The 24,802-nt window shown below is 43.9% G+C and overlaps 1 long non-coding RNA gene across 1 annotated transcript in view; it reads right to left on the reverse strand.

Annotated features, from left to right (window-relative positions):
* Positions 1-12,914: 12,914 nt before the first annotated feature.
* LOC114020254 overlaps positions 12,915-24,802 on the reverse strand; it is a 29,413-nt gene continuing 17,525 nt past the window's right edge. The window contains exon 2 of the long non-coding RNA XR_006283698.1: positions 12,915-13,973. This is a non-coding gene — a long non-coding RNA (uncharacterized LOC114020254). The remainder of the gene's footprint in view (positions 13,974-24,802) is intronic.

The following is a 24,802-nucleotide window of genomic DNA, read 5'->3' on the forward strand; positions in this document are numbered from 1 at the left end:
AGGATCAGGCCCTGGGTAGACTAGGATCCAGGGCTCTATCTAGCAGGATTATCAGAGAGAGAGTCCATTTTGAAAATGCTTGTTGCTCAAGGCATGTTCAGACTCTGCCTTTTTGCAGGGATAATCTATAGGTAAGATTTCTGGTTGCCTTAAACACTTGTTTTTCTTTTGAGAGAGGACAAGATGGGCGATATAATATCTTTTATTGGACCAACTTCTGTTGGCGAGAGAGACAAGTTATCAAGCTTATACAGAGCTCTTCTTTTTGTTACTAAAAAAGCCTGTGGTAGAGAGTGGAGTATTGTGGTTATAACACACAAACAAACACACTGGACTCTTCAGCAAATAGTTGTGTATATTTTGCTTGAAAGGATGAGTGCTTTACTTGAAAGGCACCATCCATCAGTCAAAATACATTACCCAGGGCAGTTGGTTGGCGGCAGCTTTGTTTGATTGACATTTTCTAACAAAGAGAAGTGGAGAGTGGGAAATTCATAGGAGAGGCCACCTGATGTCAATATTCCCTAATGTAAATGGCAACAGTAGGAATCTGATCAACAAGAGCACAACGGCCACTTTCCCTGCCACAACTGCTCTGCCCTTAAAACACAACAGCCGGTACTAAACACTCAGAGAAATGAGTCTCGTTCATTTTGTACTGATCATTTTCTGGAGACCAGACCAGCTGTGTTCTGTTTAGATTTACAGGTAATGACTTCAATTGTAAAGGGACTTTAAGACAACGTTCCAACCATCAATAATATCCTGTGATAATTAAACATCATGCAGCATTGCTGGAGAGTGGAACAAACAGGGCCTCTGGGCCAGGCAGAACACACCAGAGAACATATTTCAAAACCATTCCCTGTTATTTAGGCTGGGATTTCCAGCAGATTTAAAACTAAATATTTATTATAATAATCAGTTTCCAAATTTATCTAGCACCTTGTACATGAGGCATTTGAATCACTTTAAGAGACAGACTGAATAAGCATCACAACACTCCTGTGAGGTATGCATTCTTACCCTCATTTAACAGATGGGGAAACCGAGGCCCCGACTGGTTAAAGCCAACATTTTCAAAATTGGGTGCCTAAGGTTTGTCCAGGTTATATCACATCAGTGGCAGGGCCAGCAGTAGAACTCTTTACTTCCAGCCGTTGCTCAGTCCATTATTTCACAGTTCTTGTTTACAGATGCAAGACTAGATTCACAAAGGGACATGGGTGTTCCAGTATCTAACTTTCAGGTACCTTGCGACCTGGTGGAATCTACAGCCTTGAATTTAGCACCCAGGAACTGCTGATGAGAGGGGTCATTCCACCTGCCCCTCAAAGGGTCATAGGCACCTAAGTCCAGGCCAGAGGGAGGCTTGGGATTCCAAACCTCTCTCTCTGCACAGCAAAGGCCACTCATGCCAGCCATGTTCCACCAGAACAACGGCACTGTTAACAAGAAGGGTAAAATTCATGAACATGAGTTGCAGAGTTTTCTTGGCAGTTGGACACAGCTGTGCAACTCACTCCAGAACACGTCCACTATATAACAATGACTCTCAGTGTCTTCAAAACTAAATGCAAATCTCAATTGTTTGACTTACGTTTCCCATGTTAAACAGCATCATAAAAATCTCAGTGTAGGAGAGAAACTTAAGTAATAGAATTCAGAGTGGTAGATGTGTTAGTCTGTATCAGCAAAAAAAACCCGACAAGTACTTGTGGCACCTTGGAGACTAACAAATTTATTTGGGCATAAGCTTTCGTGGGCTAATATCTTCCTACTGTATTTTCCACTGCATGCATACAGTGAAGTGGGTTTTAGCCCACGAAAGCTCATGCCCAAATAAATGTTAGTCTCTAAGGTGCCACAAGTATTCCTCTGTTTTTTAAGTAATAGAAGTTACTAATAAAATAATTTTAAAAACTTGTAAGGTTCTCAGAGTCCATGATGATTAGCATGGTACAAAAATCTTTGGATTAGGTAAGAGAGGAAGGGTCCCTTATGGAACTTTGAATATTCAGTCTTGTAAACAAAGCTATTAGACAGGGCACAGATCCTCAGCTGGTGTTAACTGTCATGACTGCGTTGACTTTAATAGAGTTCTGACAATTTACACTGGCTGAGCTTCACACCGGCTGAGGAAATGCCCCAAAAGTGCAGAGGATCTAAGTGTTCAATGTCTAGATTTAATCAAACACATGGAGCCTGCATGTCATGGAAATAGGTTTTAATTAAATTCTTTGTAGATTCATGCTTCTGATTTGATCTCAGAGCTATTTGGGTTCTCCGTCGAATCAGGTTATATGTAGAGATGAATTCACATTCACGTGTGACAGATGATAGAGTCGGTATGTCCCTGGCAGTGCAGAAGGCACTCCCTGAAAGGTGTTGTTTTAAGCAGTAGGTTATGATTCAAACTTTTCCTTCACAAATGTCATACTCAGGATAGGTCACTTCAAAACATGTTGTTAATGAAGAATTAAGGTTGCCTAAGACTGCCTTGTTCCTTTTCAGAGCATGGAGAGTGAAGGGCATTTATAAGAGTGGTACAATGGGCTTCCTTGGCACATCTCATTTACTATCTGAACGGAAATCCACTCTGTGTACTAATATAGGAGCTCTGCACACAGAGATGGGAGGTGGCCCCTTCATCTCAGATCTCACTGGAAGAGAACACCCTATAGAAATAAATTGTAACCCTTCTGCCCGTCAGAGTTGGCAGCAACAAGGGCCGGGTTCAATATCTAGGGGATCCATTCCAATAACACAATGCAAAACCGGCTCAAGCCCCCACCCAGTGACCTGGGACAAATATATACCACCCCCGCTGGGCGCCTCCAAGAGGCAATACTTCCCCTCTCGCAAGCACATAGTCTGAGTGTAGCAAAAAGCCTTTTAATAACAGAGAGAAACAATGTGGCATTATGTTGGGGAAACACCACCAACAGGATTCATAACACAACCCATGAGCAAGAAAAAAAACCCACCCCAAGCAAATTGGGGCATGCCCCTTTCCCTTTGGTTCTTGAGTCCAGCAACCCCAAATCACGCAAAGTCCCAAGAGTTCAATGACCCAAAAGTCTCTGTCCCTGGTCAGGGGAGCCCCAGAGTTCGAAAGTTTATCTGCGGAGCTTTACCTCCCAACCTGGGTGGAGATGGGACGGGGGTAAGAGGCACCTTACATGATCTGAAGCTGACCGCCCCACAGCTCCATAGGCCTTCGCTCTGCTCCGCCAGCCGCCCCACGAACTCCTTCGCTCCGCTCCGCGGCCCACCAGCAGCTCCCGCCGTCCCACGAACTGCTCCGCGTCCCACCAACAACTCCCGCCGTCCTACGAACTGCTCCGCCAGCCTGTCCACAAGGCACTCCAGCCATCCCACAAACTGCTCCACGATATATCTTCAGGCTCCCCCACTACTTAACACAATGCTCAGTGATTTCAGCTCTTAGTCAGTTCAGCTCTTTGGTGAATTCAGCTTGTAGTAGGGGAGCCTCAGTACTGGTGCACTATTAGCCAAAACTGAGCTCAGCAGCCTGTAACTAGACTTCTAATGAAATCAAAATTAGCTCTGATATTCCACAGTGGAGAGAGAAGGAAGTGCAATTAGCATATAGGGCCCTCACCAAGGGGCCCACACCACCAAGTATTAATACTTGTCCCCAGCCTCTCTCCCCTCACACAGTTTTGGAACCCATGACCCTTGCCTAGCGAGTGTTACTTAGTTGATGGTGAGTCCCTCCATCATAACAAAAGGCCAAGTACAGTTCCAAGCACAGTTCCCATAATCAGGGTAATAACAATTTATTCTTCCTGCCCCAATAACAGAGACACTGGGGATCCCACAGCAGCCAAAGTGACCAGTTGGGCAGCTATGGCCTCAGTCTAGGTGGGGTGGGTGTGCCTATGCAAATGAGATTGGCCCCTGAAGTTTTTTTTCACAACTTGCACACCTCACCACCAGATGTCAGGGTGGCGCTCATCCTGACACTGCTTACATCCTCCCCTCAGCCGAGAATTTGTCGTCCCGACAAATCACACTCCCTTTATACCAACTCATTGGTTTCCTCCAAAGGGCCTCAGGAAGCCCACTTTAGCTTCCACAAGCCTGTGTGCTAAATGTATTGGCTCCTCACTAGTCACCCCAGGTGCATCATAAGTTAACCGTTTTACTGGTCTTATCACCCTGTCTCATCTATTGAGACTCTCTGTTGCCGAGGTAGGGGGAACATCCTCTTGAGTGATGGGTGGAGAGGCTTCCCTGGAGGGTTCCTCGGCTACTGGTGTAGGCCCCTGCACTCCTAGTCCTAACGCTGGAGGGTCCAAGGTGCCCAGGACATCGTCTACCTGTGTGTCTCCATTGTCCAATAACCTGTGTGTGTCATCACAGGGGGGTCTCATCAGTGGCACCGGAGTGTCAGAAAGGGGCCTAAATAATTCCGCCATGGGGTTTAGGGCGGAAGAGGGAAAACTCTCGTTTGGTTCAGCTGATCGAGACTGAAATCTTGTCTCCATCCCAGGATACACCAGGGTTGTGTCTTCCCCCTCAGACTCACTCTCAGATGTGCAGAATAGGGGTAAGTTAGCTGCACGGGGCCCGCTGTCTGTGTTGGATGGCGGCTTTGGTCTAGCACCTCTGTTCTGCCCGGCTGCCCTGTCGTGGCCCGTCTCATAAGGGATGCTTACCAATTCCCCCACAGGGAGCAAAAGGTTTCTATGCACCGTCTTTATTTGCCCTGGACCATCTTCAGGTTTGATCTTGTAGACCGGCAGATCTCCCAGCTTTTCCATCACCAGGTAAGGTATTGCCTTCCATCTGTCAGCTATCTTGCGTTTGCCAGCAATACCCAGATTTCGCAGCAGGACTCTGTCCCCCGGCTGGAGCTCCTGCGAACGCACTCTAGCGAGCTCATCCTGACACTGCTTACAAAATAAAACAATACCACTGAGAGGGATGAACTGCTCCATTGATCTCAGTGAGTATTCTCATCCCCAATCCTAGCAAACTGAACGTACCCGTTCCCACAGCAGGACACAGATCCATTCTGTCATGTCTAGTGCTGTCCAGCAGGAGTTCAGCAATGGAACTGATTTATCCTAGGCAAGACTCTTGTGCCAATGATACTGCCTAGTATCATTTTCAGAGCCGCAGCTAGTTCCTGTCACATCAGCCTGGACTCACATCCCCATACCAGGCTTCATATCCCAGACACAGTACTGTTCACTACTGTCTCTGGTTCGTCTTGGGCAGACAAGTAGATGGCATTGGGGTACATGTGTGGTGTGCTGAACATCTTCCAAATTGTATACACCACCAAGGAATCCCAGTGTAACCCAGACACCAACAAAAGTAGGTTAAGAGCATTAATGTGCATAGCATGCAACTCCCCTCAGGGCAAGATTCAAACTCCAGGTCCCTGGGCTCAAGGAGTAGTGCTCACAAGTATATTGCTCCCTGTGTTGCTCACAAATGAGCTCCTGAGATCAAACCCATGGGCAACATCAGTTTTCAAGGGAAATCAGTGCAACAATATGAGCCACAGGTATGTGCAAACAAATCCATAAGAATGTGAATGTTTTACTGATGGGTCCTTATCTTCTGGCCACTGTCGCTCAGGAACTTCATAAACAAGAAATTTCACATTTGCACCAACTCTGCCCCCCAGTACTGATGATGCACAGCAACTTCCAAGAGTATGCATGTTAAAGAACTTTGGAAAAAAATCATTTCTTAAACAGAAAGATCATACCCACCTTAATTGAGGCAAGGGATGTCCCCTACTATGAGCATAAAGACAGGTTTCAGAGTAGCAGCCGTGTTAGTCTGTATTTGCAAAATGAAAAGAAGTACTTGTGGCACTGTGCATCCGATGAAGTGAGCTGTAGCTCACGAAAGCTTATGCTCAAATAAATTGGTTAGTCGCTAAGGTGCCACAAGTACTCCTTTTCTTTATGAGTATAAAGTACTCGTACCCCACTTGGTCACTAGAGGGAGCAAGTTTGTACTGTATTCCTTGCTACTGTAGTATTCAGCAACTTCAAGCTTGTTCACTGCTGTCAGAAATTAAAGAAACTCCTAGCTGTACATCTTGTGTGCAGATTGTTGACTTGCACTCTTCAGCCACAAACACAACATTTTCCATACTGAGACAATGAGAAACTCCCTTTGTTATACATTTGCTATTTCATGCTTCATCAAGAAAGCTGCTATACCTAAAAGACCAGACTGGTTACACAAGGAGTCTGCTGATCATCAGTCCCTTTAGCCTGCTAGCCAGACTATTTAATTTTAGAACATACTATATAGTCCTCATAGCAATTACCCTCTCAGGTTAGGAATAAGACAGAGTTGTAATTTAGCTGCTGTTTAACAACAACAAAGAGTACATATTTAGCAGGGCCTCTGCAATGAGAGCATAACAAACTTGTTTGCAGATCCAATCCACACTGAGAAAAGATTTATAAATTCTATGAACACCTGTCTAGTTCCAAAACCTGCATCTGGGATAGTTGTTCCCACATACAAACAGCCAAGATTACCAACCCAGAACAACCCAAGCCGGTGCTTAATCAGGGATCAGAGCAACACCACTAAAAAGCTGGTGTTTTTTAAATACATGCTCTAATTGGTATAGGCTGACTGCACAGTCATCTCATAGGTAAACAAGGATGTAATCTTGATTAAAATCATTTGAAATGGTGGCTGTAGCTGTTTGCCAGACACCTTTCAGCACATAGTAACATCTACTGTTCTTATAATTAAACAGACAAATATTCTGTTGCTGAGAAATTTGAGTCAACAGGGCACTTGAGCTGGATCCCTCTTGATTTAAATAAGAAGGGGCATTCTCTGTGAGGGGCTCTCAGCTCTGGAACAGGTTTCCCCCAGTCCAAAATAGCACAAGTGTATTGCCCTTTAGGGCTCAGGGCAAGGCACGTCTATTTACACGGGTTGCTTCAAAGGAGAGCTTTTAAAGGTAATCAGATTTGTGAGGGGATGAGAATTTGGTGTTCTGTGGGCAGTTTAATTTTGTTTGCATAGTTTATGACACGGGCACCTAGAACCGTGGAGAGTTGTCCCTCCATTTTGTTCTTTGTATAAATCAAAATAAAAATTAAAACAAACTAATAGCAATTTTGTGTATTGTATTGATGCAAAAGTAATGTTTCCTACTCATGTATGACTGGGGGTACTCTAGCAATAGTGACTATTCTAAAAGCACTGCACATTCCATCCAGTGGCAATTGATGATGCTAGTAACATGGCTAAGGAACATTATGAGGGCTGTGGACAATTGTGATGTTTGGGTCTCTGATACATGTACACTAGCACTCAGACTGGAACCAAGATAATTTCACACAGATAAACAAAGCCTAGATTCACAGACAGGACAAACCCCCAACACTACCTTGAGGCCACCACCCAGCCTCAGTCCTAATTCTAGCCTTGGACCATTAATTGGCCAAACACTAACTTTAACTCAGGGCCTCAACAATAGCCTTAGCCTGGAACAATAAACCTCAACTCAAGCAGTAGTCTAGGGTCACTAAATGGTCCCAGCACAAACACTAGTCCTGGGCCAACAATTGGCTGCAACCCTAATCTTAACCCAGACCAACCAACTGATCCTTATCCTAATGTTAGCCAAGTGCCATCAATTGGCCCCTGCCCTAAACCCCGCTCAGGGCCATCAACAAACCCCATGCTTAGCCCTAGCATAGAACCAAAAACAGTTACAAACCTTAACCCTACTTCAAGGACCAGCAAGGGTATGTCTACATTGCAGCTGGGAAGTGTAATTCCCAGCATGGGAAGATAGACTCACGCTAGCTTCACTCAAATTAGTGTACTAAAAATAGCAGTGTAGATGTTGTGGCACAAGTTGCAGCTTGAGTTAGCCACCCAAGCTTGGACCCAGGGGGGTCAGGCAGGCTTTGACTCAAACAGCTAGTCCCAGTACCATCCATAACCCTAGACTGGAACCAGCAACAACCTTAACCCTAGCTTTGGGCCACAAACTGGCACCATCCCTAGCCTGGGACCACACATCAGCCCTAAACCTAACCCTTGCCCAGAGCCACAAACTGTCCAAAACCTTTACCCTGCCCTAGAACCATAAACTGGTCCCAACCCTGAAGAGGCAGTTTGGTGCCTAAATACCTTTGTGGATCTCACCCTGGCGCGGCTCTGTGGAAGGGCCGTGGAGGGCAATAAATGGGGATTTCTCTCCTCCAAAAAAAAAAAAAAAAGCCTATATGGGGTCCCATGTAAGTCAGGGCGGCTCCTTGTGGCTGTAGGGATCTGCCCACATGCAGCAGATTAGAGTCAAGGCCTAAAAAAAGAGAAAAAATACAGAGTTTCTCAGCAAATTTAGAGAACACATCACTTGATGATTCCACAAGTGTGGCTGAAGCAATACGATGATTACGCAGACAATAAATCATAAGCCTTATTATCTGCCATGTTATGATGTTCCGTTTAATTATTTTAAATGTAGCCAAACTAGGATTAAGGATTTCCATAGCGGAAAGGTTGTTTTTTTAATATTGTCATGCTGCTTACAGATCTCACCATATTTGTATCTATAATAGGGGCACAAGATGTTCCATTTGATATTTAATAAAACTCATTTGGTTTGTTGCCATTTGGCCTGAGCAGTTCACCAATATTTGGGGCCTTTCTGGCTTGTTTCCTTTAGGAGGAGAAATGGATGATACACAGCAGGTAATATTCTTCAGTAAAATCCTGGTTATTTACAAAGCACATACAAAAGCCCTGTTTCCCCAAACACAGTAGAAACAAACAGCTGCAGGCAGTTTCCTTACTAACAATAATTTCCAAGCCTACCTTTCCAGCCAGTCCTGTGCCCCAAAGAGCTCTGTCTCTGTTCCCTTTCAGAAATGCCCAAGACTGCTGTCTGGCTTTCTGGTTACTTTCACACAGACACACACAGCTGCAAACAGTCAATGCCCCCCAGCCCCTGCACTTGCAATCAGTCCACAAAGAAATCCTTCAGTCCACATGGCTCAGATTTGCATGTGGCTTAGCACCTCAGACACTGACTTCTGCGGTCTTCTATTTAGCCTGAATGAAGGATGGCTAGCTGCTGCATACCCACCAGCTTTAGCAAAGTCTGTAATTGCGTATAGATCTCACATGCTTGACAGCAGCTATTAACATCTTCAAGTATAACAAGTTACATTTTTAATCAGAATTACCCTTCATAAGAACTAATAACTAGTTACTGTACAAATCTGTTTCTGCAGCTACACTAGTTTTTTAAAAGTGCTATAATTAACTGTGTGATCCTCAAAGTCTTGACACATGCAATTATCCTCCCCATTTTACAGGGTGGGGAATATGAAACAATGAGAAGTGATGTGACTCACTCAAGGCCAAGCTGTGTGTCAGTGGCAGAGCAAAGATTAGAATTCTGAAGTTCCTATTTCCCAGGCAAATACTTAGTATGCTGCATTTAGTGTGGGCTTTTCACAATGGTCTTCAGTTACTCCATATTGCCAATCTCAAGAGATCAAAAATCATGAGTCAGACCTCCAAAAAAATCATAAGATAAGCCCACAAAACGAGGTTTTTTTTATTATTTTAACAAAAGATTAGATTGTGTTTTTTGGTCTATGGTGATTTTTAAAACTCTCTCTGCCCATCCTGTTTGTGAGAAATGTATTGGGTAAGGCAGGCATGGCCAGCTTGAGCCTGAGAAGGAGCCAGAATTTACCAATGTACATTGCCAAAGAACCACAGTAATATGTCAGCAGCTCCCCATCCCGCTCCCAGCGCCTCCCACCCACTGGCAGCCCTGCCAGTTAGTGCCTCTCCCTCCCTCCCTGCACCTCCCGATCAGCTGTTTTGTGGCATGCAGGAAGCTCTGGGGTGGAGGAGCAAGGGCACGGCACGCTCAGGGGAGAGGACGGGAAGGGGTGGAGTGGGGATAGGGCTGTAAAAGAGCCAGGGGTTGAGCACTGAGCCCCCCGGTATATTGGAAAGCTGGCACCTGTAGCCCCAGCCCTGGAGTCGGTGCCTATACAAGAAGCCATATATTAACTTCTGAAGAGCCGCTTGTGGCTCTGGAGCCACAGATTGGCCACCTCTGAGGTAAGACATGATGTTGGCTCCCGCTGCAGGAGCTCTCACCTCCTACTCAGCACATCCCTGCCCAGCAATTAATTCTGCCCACACCTCCAAATCACTCATCCTCCTGTACCTCCAGCGGTTCAGCCCCTTAAGCCTCACCTCTGCTCCTCCTGAGGCTCGTCACCCCTCTCTCCCAGACTTTGGGAGGACTGCAGCAAGGTCCCCTTCCCCTGATCCAGGCTGGAGGGAGCAGTTCTAGGGACTCATCACCCCAGCCTGTGACCTTTCCCCAAGGTGGGTGTGTCAGGAAAGGAGGAATGAGCAGAGACACAATATGCACCTGAGTTTCTGATACGAAAAGCACCTCAGAAATGGAAGACAGGAGAAACTGTTTCCAGAGCTCAAAGAACATCCATCCAACTCAACAGAAATGAAATGAGTTAGTTAGGCCCAAACTGCCCTTCTGAGCTTCAGTCAGTCATTTACACACCCTGACTCAGTTTCATTAACTGCAAATTGGGAAAATATTTGCAGATGATATTGTAGAAGTTAACGTTTGTTCCATGCCTTGAATGCGTAGAGCTGTATAAGTGATGAACATCAATATCTTCAAGTGATATCATTAGAACATTCAGCTTATACATATTATCTATATACATCTGTGACAGAGGGGCCTCTTGGTGAGGGATCTCTGGCAGAGGACACAGGGGATGCATAGTGTTTTACAGGCATCCCTTGGGTGAGAGATCTGCAAATAGTTCACAACAGGGTGGTATGTGAGGTTTCCATCAAGAGCTTGTAGCTCCCTGGTCATCATAATCATTGTAAAAGGTATGTACTGATAATATCTGAGGAGTTACATATCTATAACAAAAATTACGTTCTTAAGGTCTAGGAGTTAAGGCAGGCCACCAGGAAGGGGCATACTCCAGAAGGTAACAGATATCTATCTCCCTGTCTGACTATTTGGGTACTGGCCATTTGGTACACTGTGCCTCATAATGTATGGTTATTTGCATATGGACAAAAGGGCTAATTGAGATATTGTGAAATGTGCAAGAGAAGAAATCTACAGGAAGAACCAAACAACAGGGGCATGTCCTGTTGATGAACAAAGACAAAGGATTGTTCAGGTGTATCTTAGAGTGGAAAGGGACATACTGGATCCTTCACCAAGGAGGCAAGCTGACAGCATGCTCGTCTAATGAAAGGAAGGTCACAGCCAACCTGTCAAGGTACGGCAAGGACTTTGGGTGAGCAATACTTGGTTAGACACAAGAGCATCTTGTTAATTAAGTCTAGGTTCCAGAATGTGTGTTGTGATCTTATTTTATATGTAACCATTACGTCTACTTTTACTGCCTGAATCTCTGTTCCTTGTTAAATAGACATACACTTGTTTTCACTATAAACACATCCAAGTGTTGTGTGTTAAGCTGAGAAGCCATCGGAGGTGAAACTGGCAAGCTGGGCTGTACTGCTTCTTGGGAAGAAGCAAATCTGCAAATACTTCCAGTGTCCAGTGGACCAGCAGCTGGACAATCCAGGAAAATGCTCACAGGGCGCAAATGCTGGAGTGTGCCAATCACTAACCTGCAGAGTGACAGGAGAGCCAAGAACAGAGGGCTTTCTGTTACCAGGAAACCATGGAATTGGAGAGCTGACTCAGGGCAGGGACAGACAAGGCTTCCTCATGCTACCAGCAGGTGATAGTGAGGTGCCTCATAACGTTGGGTACCCCAGAAAGCGTCGCAACATCTCAGTTCATACAAACAACCCACAAAGTAGCTTAATATGAACATGAACTATTTTTAACAAGAAGATTCTATGCCCTTTAAAATGAAAGAGAAGGATATTCCAGAAACATTTCTACAAGTTCCAAATACATACAAGAAAACTTACTGCTTATTCCGGGTGTGATGCACTAAATCCGGATGGGTGCTGCCCTTTTGTGCACCACGCTGCTGAGCTGTCCAGCTCTCCTACTGCACTGAAGTAGGAACATTGAACAAATATCTTAATTTTAGACACATTTGAATGCCGGGGGGGGCGGGGGTGGGGGTAACGGGATCAGAAAGAGCGCGGGGGGGGGGGGGGGCGTTCCTGATGAAGAACAGGGTCACTGTCAGTGTATAAGATGGGAGCGGATTGACATTTTTCAACTGAACACTTTTTTCATTAAAAGTATAATGAATAATAAAATAATCAAAGTGTTTTGCAAAAAATCAGTTCCATTTTGATTAAATGTATTTGATAAAAGTTTTTTAAAACCAAAACAAAGTGAATTTTTTTAAAATTAAAATTGAAAATTTTAGTTATAGTTAGTTATAATTAATTTCATCAAAACTTGTAAAACTTTCAAGATAATAAACAGATTTTTCTGCCCAATTAATTTAGGCATTCTGGGGTCCAATTAACTGAGGTGGAATTTTGTGTGTGTTTTAAATAATTCTAAGGCAATTTTAATGGATAATGAAATCATTCTATAACCAGCACAAACCCAAGGCTGAGAGAAAAGGGGCAAGTAGCAAAGGACAAGGCCAAAGCTCTTTCAGAACATTATTATTATTTATTTGTTTTTATCATAGCACCTACGAGCCCCAGTAATGGACCAGGACCCCATTGTACTAGGCACCGTACAAACACAGAACAAAAAGACAGTCCCTGTCCCAAAGAGCTTACAACATAAGACAACAGATGGACAGACAGACAGATGGGGGAGTACAAGGAGAGAATGAGACAATATTGGTCAGCATGATGGGCTTTCATCTTAGAACAACCATCATGGCCCATTTGAAGTCAATGAAAGTTTTGCTATTGACTTCAGTGGGGCCAGGATTTTACTGGCAGTGTTCAGGTCACGTTGCACTGGACTCACATTTTTGATATACTATAAGTCAGGACCGTGGAAGAGATCATAAATCATGACAAATATTGTACAAGATTTGTAAAGTATTAACAGTTATATTCTCTACAGAAGCAGAAGTAAGTAATATATAGCAAGTTAATGCCCTGCCTTGACACATTACTTTAACATTTTCTTCCTCCCTTACACTTTTGATAAATATTTTATGCTGTTTTTCTCCACACATTTTTATATAAACAATTAGAATTAAATCCTGCTCAAGAAAGTATGTAAGTCTTAATTAGGAAAAGTAAGTCATTCTACATTAGATATTACCCGCTATGATAAAGAGTAAGCTCTGTATGTTTAATAAAGCTGCTCAAAAAGCATTCATGAAAATGTAAGTTTTCCCCCCACAATTTTTTCCCCCACAATTTTTCCATTAAATATTGAAATTTTTTTACCAGCTCTAATCTGTAAGGATTAAAGATTTAATTTCTCCTATTTCAGTATATCTAAAATACTGTATATGCACATTATTCTTAAGGTGGACAAGTAGAATATTCAGTAAGTAATATGTCTAGGATAAAGTGTCCATTACGGAATAAAGGTTGGTTTTATCTTCTGTACAATTCCTAGTTAAGGAGATTTTACACACACAAAAAGTAGTGTTCGCGTAAACCTCAAACTGCTTCTAAACAAATACATAGGTTTAGGAGAACCGCGTGCAGGATCAAAAAGCCACCATGATGGTGGCTAGGCTATTTTATAATAGAAACAGTACTTTCAGGCTGGTTTCCAAATACAAGTAAGAAAAACTGAAAAGCCAGATTGATCTGCATAGTGATAAAGATGTAAACCATGTACACAATCGCAGCAAGCATAGGAACAATAACAGTGTAGAAGACCAATTTTTCACAGGGTACCATGAGTTCACTACAGGTGATCAGTTTATACTGATAGTATAGCCAGTAGAGATAGGTCATCAAACGTTTAACAGCCATCTTCATTTTTTACCAGCTTCAAGAAGTTTGACCTGTTAGAACAAAAAAAAGAAAGTTAGCAGGGGAAGAGACAATGTAAAAAGTTTTGGATAAAGCAAAAAGTAAATATGATTCAGTGAAAAGCCATGCCATGCTCAGCTCTGTGCACTGTAATTGTTTCACACAGCAGTAAAGATTGAAAGAGATATTCAAGGAGTGAAGCATTCAGTTAGTCAATGTCACATATTGCAACTGAACATAAACCACAATGATAATATCACCTTTGTGACAACACAGCTAAAATCCTAGAACTGAAAACACATACTGAAGTGGGGAGACTTGATCAGATGCTAAGAGACTAGAGCGAGAGAGAGGAGAAGCCATCCAAAAATGAGCATGGCCAGATTCTCACACGCCTCCTCATATCAAGGTACCTACATATCAAGATATGTAGTGCTTCTTCTGTCTGAAATTCTGAGCTAGCTAGTTTAGGAGCATTGTGTGATCCCTGGTTCTTCAGAGAGACTCAACACGTCAACATTCCCCAACTTCTCCCCAAGCTCCATAGGTTGAGTCATACTCCACCTTCTTAGCTCTGCCTCCTGAAGGATTATTTCAAGATCTACAGGAGCAGCTCTGAAGCATAGCAGGTCATTGTAAGCCATGGTCCTGTAGATTCTGCTAAGATCCAAAGCAGTTCCTGTCAATCCTAAGAGTTCATAGGGAGAAATACAAGAATGGGAAAAGTAATCAAGGTATGGGATCTGGACACGCAGGACAGACTGGTGGCCCAGAACAGCTGCAGGACTCACCAGAGCCTGGGAAACCTGGAACTTCTGCAGGCAATCAAAACTGGAAGCAAGAAGGAAGATCTGGGAATTTCACAAGCTCCCATGGGGCACCAAACATCAAAATGCTTTCAGGGGACATCCCCCTCAGTGCATTTCATTTTCCCAGGGACAAATGGAAGGGAGCCAAGTTGACTGAGGTCCTCAGGGAGGGGTATTTGACAGTCTCGTTCTGGCACAGTCATTGAGGACATCTGAGGGGAGTAGGAGAGGAATTAAGTTTCCATTCATGCTTGCCCCTTTGTGTGGTCATAAAGGAAAGGAGAAGGTTCACAATGTAATCCAATCAAATTAGGAGCTTTGCCCACCTCCCCCAGTCATTTTTTTATTATTTTGTCCTATATTATAGTAGATTAAACCCAAGGGAAATTCACAAAAATTTCAATAAAATTTTTGTGAATTTTTGTCAAAGTTTTGTTGCAATTAATAAATTCCTCCATCTCCTCGCTCACTGTCCTGCCTTCTCTTTCATGTGAATTTTAGAGACTGATTTGAGCAGAGTAACTTCATTGCTGGCACACAGTTTGAAAATTCATTATACAGAAACCAATGAGAGCAAAGGAATTAAAGAATCCAGAGTAATTTACATAAACATAACACTATTGAGAAAAACAATAAAACACTGACTAGGCAAATCAGACACCAACATCGAAAACCCAGGGAGCCTGTCAGATGGGATGAACACTTTACAAGTATATAAAGTAGCTATTTTAGGAAGTATTGTACGTTTGTTCTCTCACCCACTCTATTCTCTTCCTGGAACATATCACACATCATACTGCATTATATACCAACACTGTGGGGTCACCAAAGGGGTTTGAATAAAAGTGCTATCATTTCAGTTGTCTCATGGCCTCCTGTCTTTTATTGACAATAAGTAACACATTAACCCAGTTCAAATAGGTACGTTATGCTTGCCATAAAAAAATAACTTAGAAGGAAAACAGAGAAGACTTTATTTTGTTTTTAGTTGGAACATGGATAATTTTCTGAAATATAATATAAATATCTAGGTTGGGATCCTGGCCCCATTGAGGTCAACCAACCCCTAATTTTTTTTTTTTAATTAAAACAATTTTTTTCCAGGAACATAAAAAAAAGTTGAGTTATTACAACAGAAATTAAACATGGTAATTAAGCCCAATGCCCTTTGTGGATTTGGACAAATCACTCAGTCACAGAGCTTAAGGCTAAATGGGAATACCAGATCATCCACTAAAAACTTTTGCCTCAGTTTTCTATTCTATGAAATGAAGATAGTATTGTTCACTTACCTGCCTCACAGGTAGATTTCACTAGTTAGTGTATATATAGTGCCTTCACCATATACGAAGATATATAATTGCTCAGTACTATCGTCAATGTAACATTCACCTTGCTGTTCATTACATATAGTTTATATTAAAAGCCCAGTTATGCTAAAATCCCATATCAAAGCAACTTAATTGCCACAAACTACTTTTAAGAAAGGAGGTTGTCTCTCCCTTAAAAATAATTTTTTTTAATATTGCAAAAAAGTTAGTGCACATTCCATGCAAAACAAAGAAAACTCACTCCTCTCCTTCTGGATGTATGATGTTAAATCTGGATAAGTGATGCTCCTTAATGCTCCTGCCTTTTGTTGCGGATCTACTTACTGAACTGAGAAGTGTGAACACTGAGCTTGGTTACTGAATTCCAACAGGGTGTTTAAACTGCCCCACCCTTCCTCATTATTGCTAAAAGCACCTCTGGCCAAGATTCCATATATTATGCAACAATATTAATTTCAATCTATGCAGCCAAGGCACCCAGTTTGTGTGACAGGTTCCACAACAATTTTAATTTTATAACCTGCACAAAATCAGGGGACCACATGCACGCTGAGACAGAACAGGCTGAGATACTGCCTTAGAGCAGTGCTTTTCAGCTTTTTTTCATTTGCAGACCACTAAAAATTTTCAAATGGAGGTGGAAATCTTAGAAATAGTCTGCGGATCCCATGGGGTCCACAGACCACAGGTTGAAAACCACTGCCTTAGAGGAAGCAGTGGAGGCTTGCCACAAGCAGTGCCTTTCCCGATTTTGAGTCTCAAAGTTCAGAGCTCTGCTCCTGTAAGACTTCAGAGTAGTATTTGCCAAGTAGAAGAACATAAGAATGGCCATATTGGGTCAGACCAAAGGTCCATCCAGCCCAGCATCCCGTCTACCGACAGTGGCCAATGCCTGTCTACCGACAGTGGCCAATGCCAGGTACCCCAGAGAGAACGAACCAGTCAGCTGCGAACCAGCTGAGCAGCGAACAGCAGAGCAGCTAACAGAGGGAGTTTGCCTGGGATCTGCCTGGGGAGAGCCTGCTGAGCCTTACATCTTGCCGGCTTCTCTGAGTAGTTACTACAACTCCTGATTGAGCTCGTAGAAGGAAGGTAATATGGATGGGGGGTGTTCAGCTGTTGTGACCTGCACTGGATGTGCCATGTTTGTCTTTCTTCCAGAGGACAGAAGCGACTTTGTCTGTACAAAGTGCAAGCTGGTCTCCATATTGGAAGAGAAGGTTCAAGGTCTGGAGCAACAGGTATCGACCCTGCATTGCATAAGAGAAACTGAAGATTTCCTGGACAGACGTCAGGATATGCTTCTATGGGCACCATGTTCTGAAGATTCAGAACAGGCTGTGCAGCAGGGACAGGAGGACAGTGAAGAAATTTGGCAGCATGTGACCTCCAGAAGAAGAAAGGGGAGCGTCCATGTACCAGCAACGCAGATACAGGTAAGTAACCATTTTCATGTTCTCTCCACAGGTACTAATGCGGAGAGTGAACTAGATGATACATCTGAGGGAAGGGAACAGAAGGAGACTCTGCCGATTGGAAGGCATGAGATGCATTGTCCTAGGGTTGGGGGTTCCATGACCACTGCTCCCAAGAGAAGGAGGCGGGTGGCAGTAGTCGGGGACTCTCTCCTCAGGGGGACTGAGTCATCTATCTGCCACCCGATCGGGAAAACCGAGAAGTCTGCTGCTTGCCAGGAGCTAGGATTCACGATGTGACGGAGAGACTGCCGAGACTCATCAAGCCCTCAGATCGCTACCCCTTCCTGCTTCTCCACGTGGGCACCAATGATACTGCCAAGGATGACCTTGAGCGGATCACTGCGGACTACGTGGCTCTGGGAAGAAGGATAAAGGAGTTTGAGGCGCAAGTGGTCTTCTCGTCCATTCTCCCTGTGGAAGGAAAAGGCCTGGGTAGAGACCATCAAATCATGGAAGTCAACAAATGGCTACGCAGGTGGTGTCAGAGAGAAGGCTTTGGATTCTTTGACCATGGGATGGTGTTCCAAGAAGGAGGAGTGCTAGGCAGAGACAGGCTCCACCTAACGAAGAGAGGGAAGAGCATTTTCGCAAGCAGGCTGGCTAATCTAGTGAGGAGGGCTTTAAACTAGGTTTACTGGGGGAAGGAGACCAAAGCCCTGAGGTAAGTGGGGAAGTGGGATACCGGGAGGAAGCACGAGCAGGAGCGCACGAGAGGGCAGGGCTCCTGCCTCATACGAGAAAGAGGGACGATCAGTGAGTTATCTCAAGTGCCTATACACAAATGGAAGAAGCCTGGGAAACAAGCAGGGAGAACTGGAAGTCCTGGCACAGTCAAGGAATTATGATGTGATTGGAATAACAGAGACTTGGTGGGATAACTCACATGACTGGAGTACTGTCATGGATGGATATAAACTGTTCAGGAAGGACAGGCAGGGCAGAAAAGGTGGGGGAGTTGCACTGTATGTAAGGGAGCAGTATGACTGCTCAGACCTCAAGTATGAAACTGCAGAAAAACCTGAGTGTCTCTGGATTAAGTTTAGAAGTGTGAGCAACAAGGGTGATGTCGTGGTGGGAATCTGCTATAGACCACCGGACCAGGGGGATGAGGTGGACGAGGCTTTCTTCCGGAAACTCACGGAAGTTACTAGATCGCAGGCCCTGGTTCTCATGGGAGACTTCAATCACCCTGATATCTGCTGGGAGAGCAATATAGCGGTGCACAGACAATCCAGGAAGTTTTTGGAAAGGGTAGGGGACAATTTTCTGGTGCAAGTGCTGGAGGAACCAACTAGGGGCAGAGTTCTTCTTGACTTGCTGCTCACAAACCAGGAAGAATTAGTAGGGGAAGCTAAAGTGGATGGGAACCTGGGAGGCAGTGACCATGAGATGGTCGAGTTCAGGATCCTGACACAGGGAAGAAAGGAGAGCAGCAGAATACGGACCCTGGACTTCAGAAAAGCAGACTTTGACTCCCTCCGGGAACTGATGGGCAGGATCCCCTGGGAGAATAACATGAGGGGGAAAGGAGTCCAGGAGAGCTGGCTGTATTTTAAAGAATCCTTATTGAGGTTGCAGGGACAAACCATCCCGATGTGCCAAAAGAATAGTAAATATGGCAGGCGACCAGCTTGGCTTAACAGTGAAATCCTTGCTGATCTTCAACACAAAAAAGAAGCTTACAAGAAGTGGAAGATTGGACAAATGACCAGGGAAGAGTATAAAAATATTGCTCGGGGATGCAGGAGTGAAATCAGGAAGGCCAAATCGCACCTGGAGTTGCAGCTAGCAAGACATGTTAAAAGTAACAAGAAGGGTTTCTTCAGGTATGTTAGCAACAAGAAGAAAGTCAAGGAAAGTGTGGGCCCCTTACTGAATGAGGGAGGCAACCTAGTGACAGATAATGTGGAAAAAGCTAATGTACTCAATGCTTTTTTTGCCTCTGTCTTCACGAACAAGGTCAGCTCCCAGACTACTGCACTAGGCAGCACAGCATGGGGAGTAGGTGACCAGCCCTCTGCGGAGAAAGAAGTGGTTCGGGACTATTTAGAAAAGCTGGACGAGCACAAGTCCATGGGGCCGGATGCGCTGCATCCGAGAATGCTAAAGGAGTTGGCGGATGTGATTGCAGACCCATTGGCCATTATCCTTGAAAACTTATGGTGATCCAGGAAAGTCCCGGACGACTGGAAAAATGCTAATGTAGTGCCCATCTTTAAAAAAGGGAGAAGGAGGATTCTGGGAACTACAGGCCAGTCAGCCTCACCTCAGTCCCTGGAAAAATCACAGAGCAGGTCCTCAAGGAATCAATCCTGAAGCACTTACACGAGAGGAAAGTGATCAGGAACAGTCAGCATGGATTCACCAAGGGAAGGTCATGCCTGACTAATCTAATCACCTTCTATGATGAGATTACTGGTTCTGTGGATGAAGGGAAAGCAGTGGATGTATTGTTTCTTGACTTTAGCGAAGCTTTTGACACGGTCTCCCACAGTATTCTTGTCAGCAAGTTAAAGAAGTATGGGCTGGATGAATGGACTATAAGGTGGGTAGAAAGTTGGCTAGATTGTCGGGCTCAAAGGGTAGTGATCAATGGCTCCATGTCTAGTTGGCAGCCGGTATCAAGTGGAGTGCCCCAAGGGTCAGTCCTCGGGCCGGTTTTGTTCAATATCTTCATAAATGATCTGCAGGACGGTGTGGATTGCACCCTCAGCAAGTTTGCAGATGACACTAAACTGGGAGGAGAGGTAGATAAGCTGGAGGGTAGGGATAGGATACAGATGGACCTAGACAAATTAGAGGATTGGGCCAAAAGAAATCTGATGAGGTTCAACAAGGACAAGTGCAGAGTCCTGCACTTAGGACGGAAGAATCCAATGCACCGCTACAGACTGGGGACCGAATGGCTCGGCAGCAGTTCTGCAGAAAAGGACCTAGGGGTTACAGTGGATGAGAAGCTGGATATGAGTCAACAGTGTGCCCTTGTTGCCAAGAAGGCCAATGGCATTTTGGGATGTATACGTAGGGGCAAGCCAGCAGATCGAGAGATGTGATCGTTCCCCTCTATTCGACACTGGTGAGGCCTCATCTGGAGTACTGTGTCCAGTTTTGAGCCCCGCACTACAAGAAAGATTGGAAAGAGTCCAGCGGAGGGCAACAAAAATGATTAGGGGACTGGAACACATGACTTATGAGGAGAGGCTGAGGGAACAGGGATTGTTTAGTCTGCGGAAGAGAAGAATGAGGGGGGATTTGATAGCTGCTTTCAACTACCTGAAAGGGGGTTCTAAAGAGGATGGATCTAGACTGTTCTCAGTAGTAGCTGATGACAGAACAAGGAGTAATGGTCTCAAGTTGCAGTGGGGGAGGTTTAGGTTGGATATTAGGAAAAACTTTTTCACTAGGAGGGTGGTGAAACACCGGAATGCGTTACCTAGGGAGGTGGTGGAATCTCCTTCCTTAGATATTTTCAAAGTCAGGCTTGACAAAGCCCTGGCTGGGATGATTTAGTTGGGGATTGGCCCTGCTTTGAGCAGAGGGTTGGACTAGATGACCTCCTGAGGTCCCTTCCAACCCTGATATTGTATGATTCTATGAACCTAACAGGAAATGGTCTAGTGATCTCTCTCCTGCCATCCATCTCCACCCTCTGACAAACAGAGGCTAGGGACACCATCCTGGCTAATAGTCATTAATGGACTTAACCTCCATGAATTTATCCAGTTCTCTTTTAAACCCTGTTATAGTCCTAGCCTTCACAACCTCATCAGGCAAGGAGTTCCACAGGTTGACTCTGTGCTGAGTGAAGAACTTCCTTTTATTTGTTTTAAACCTGCTACCTATTAATTTCATTTGGTGGCCCCTAGTTCTTATATTATGGGAACAAGTAAATAACTTTTCCTTATTCACTTTCTCCACACCACTCATGATTTTATATACCTCTATCATATCCCCGCTTAGTCTCCTCTTTTCCAGGCTGAAAAGTCCTAGCCTCTTTAATCTCTCCTCATATGGGACCCGTTCCAAACCCCTAATCATTTTAGTTACCCTTTTCTGAACCTTTTCTAATGCCAGTATATCTTTTTTGAGATGAGGGGACCACATCTTTATGCAGTATTCAAGATGTGGGCATACCATGGATTTATGTAAGGACGATAAGATATTCTCCGTCTTATTCTCTTTCCCTTTTTTAATTATTCCTAAAATTGCGTTTGCTTTTTTGACTGTTGCTGCACACTGTGTGTACGTCTCCAAAGAACTATCCATGATGACTCCAAGATCTTTCTTGGAGTCATCATGGATAGTATGCCCCCAGGCTGTTCAATTCAAATAATGCATTTGCAATGCAGAGTTTAAGAATGATACAGCACCTGAAGAGCCATACAGAGGCACAATAGCATCATTTTCAAATCAAGAGTTTTTGATCTTCGGCCAATTAATCAAGAAGCCCCAAGTGGAAGCCAATACCTTCGGCAAACCTCCTTTTGAGACAGTACTTCAAGCCCCTCTGTCACTCTGTCTTCCTGCCTACCCTAGCCACTCTGATACAGAGATTTTAAAATAGGGGCAAGCACTTGAGACAATATATTAACAAGATCAGGAGCAGGAAGATGACAGTAAAGTTTCCCTTTAAAAAACACAAACCCACAAGATCTGAGGCATCTTGATTAAAACAGATTATACTGAAATCTGTCCAGCTGCATAGTCACATTTTATACAGCTGATCTGCCTACAGCCAAATCATTTCCACTAATAAAGACTCCATCTTCAGTTGATATGCCCTAAGCAATGTTTTAAAGGTTGCAGTCTATTCTTCTCCCTTCCATTCCTTACTGCACACAAGCTGAAACTCTCTATTAGAACTGGTCAAAAAATTTCCATCAAGGTCAGTATTTTTTATGATTGGGGAATCACTGAATCGTAGGACTGGAAGGGACCTTGAGAAGTCATCTAGTCCAATCCCCTGCAGGGAAGTGGTACTGCAGTTTTGCTGTGGCTGTGTACAGCAACAAAAGGCTTTTCCTAGACAGCACGTTATTTCTAGGGAGGGTAGCTTCTATCTTCCACCTACCTCACCATTTTTTCCATTCACAGTAAGAATAGGAAGCTTCTCCTCTCTAGTGTCCCATGCGTGGAACCAAAATTACTCACTGCTCTGGGGATAGCACGTGCCAATTCATTACAATATTTCAACATTGATTTACATAAGCCTGGAACAGGGTAGGTTCGGAAGAATGTAGTGGGAAGTTATGGGATGCCTAATACCCTGCTCAAATGCTAATTATGAACTAGGCGCTTCTTAAAGTTAAGTTACATGCAGAATATTAAGATTTGCATGATTGTTTTCTGTAAGTTCTGACCATATTTGGAAAAAAACAGCTGTACCGTTTTATTTCATTATTATGGTAGGAGATGGGAGACATTTGAAGTATGTGCAGGCTAGACTCACAGTGACCCCTATTTAGTCTCCATTGCATTAAATGGCATGGAGGGGCACAAAAGTGTGGAACTAGGTGTAGGCAGCTATAAGAGCATCCCACAGCCTTACTGCATATCTGCTAACAGACTCCAAGCACAAGCAGAGCACTGCAAAACTGACAGAGGAAAAGGGGGAAATTATGGAGCAACTCCTCTACGCAGCACATTCAGACAGAAAAAGCCATGGAGTAGGGCAATCTAGCTATACTGTCAGGAGCTGGGTGGAAGAAGGGAAGGGTATGGAAGGTCATCGAGCTTAAAGGTGTTGCAGTGTTTCTAGAATCCTTCTTTTGCCTGGTCACCCAGGAAGAACTGTGGTTCAGGGTTGTGTGTAGGAGGACTCCAGCCTGCTGTTGTAACAGCCACAATACAGAAATCCTTTCCAACATTCAGTAAGTATAAATTAAAGAAAAAAGCAAAACAAACATTCAAATATCTGGAATTCAGACGTTAAATGGCTACTCACTAAGTTCCCCTTTTTCATTTAGGTTCAGTAAAGTCTTTCAGGTGGAAAAATTAAAATCCTGTTCATACCAGAAGTCTTCCTTGGGGAAAAATAAGAATTCACCGACCACTCAATTTCAGATCCAGAGTTATTGTTCGCAAGATGCTTTCTAGATAAATTTTTGTACTTCATGGTCCAAGAGACACAGACAAGGTTTTCATCTCAGGGCCAAAAGACCAAAAACATCAAGACTCTTGATCACGGCCTTGGATAGGCCAAGAGACTACTTACACTTGAACTTAGCTCTAAGGAGCAGAGAAGCAAAGGAAAAAGAAAAGTAAGGAAGAACTGTGCAGGCAGGATAAAGTTCAGACAGGTCAGTTACATTAAAGTTCACCTGAACTTCTGAAGCCCATGCTCACTGCACTGTTTAGAATAACATTTGGCTGATGCACTGGTCACCTCTTACTACTGGAGTCTTCTTTCATGCTGCGGTAAGGCCATGTATGCTGTTTTAGCCAGCCCGACTTGATGGTTATGGCAAGGATATCATGCAGTTTAATTCCAAGTTTTAAAAAAATTTTAAACTAATTAGACAAAAAGGAAGAAGGATAGGAAATAGAAAACAGGATGAGATGAAGTGATGCACAAGGAAGAGTGAAAGCAACAACCTTGAACCATGCATCCCGAAAGTTACATAGAACTTAGCCAAACCAATACCAATGGCATGATATTTTTATTGGATGTATTGCAGTTTCCACAGAGAAACTTCTGGACCTAAAGATACCACATTGTTTCTCTAAAGTGCCCAGAAGGGGCATGATCAACCATTATTGTCCCATCAATCTAATGCCACCCTCCCCGCCCCCCACATAAGCATTTATTTCTGTTTCATGGAATTCTTAGTCCATCATTATGCCCATTTATCATCTCAAGGATCCTTGCAGGTCATTTCCCTAGGACGTCAGTCTAAAGGCACTCAAGTCACATGATTTCTTTGACTCCAATTCATGCTTGTTTTTCAATCAGAAATTGCATTTATTTTTGTCACCTTTTACCCTCCAGGGTTCAGCATGGCTTTAAGATCTCTCGCAGAACACTTAGGAAGCCCAGAAGTATAGTCACAACAGCAGATGAAATTCCCACATTGAGCAGAAATCTTCAGGGCATCCAATGGATGTTCCAGGATCAGCCTCACTACTTCAGCTAGAATAGCAACAGCCCTGTGCAGCAAAAGGGAACACTGTGGTGGAGCTATAGGGCAGAAAACAGCCATGGAGATTTATAGCAAGTAGGGCTGTTAAGATTAATCGCAGTTTA

Source organism: Chelonia mydas, chromosome 9 (genome assembly GCF_015237465.2).
Source record: "Chelonia mydas isolate rCheMyd1 chromosome 9, rCheMyd1.pri.v2, whole genome shotgun sequence".
Taxonomy (NCBI): domain Eukaryota; kingdom Metazoa; phylum Chordata; order Testudines; family Cheloniidae; genus Chelonia; species Chelonia mydas.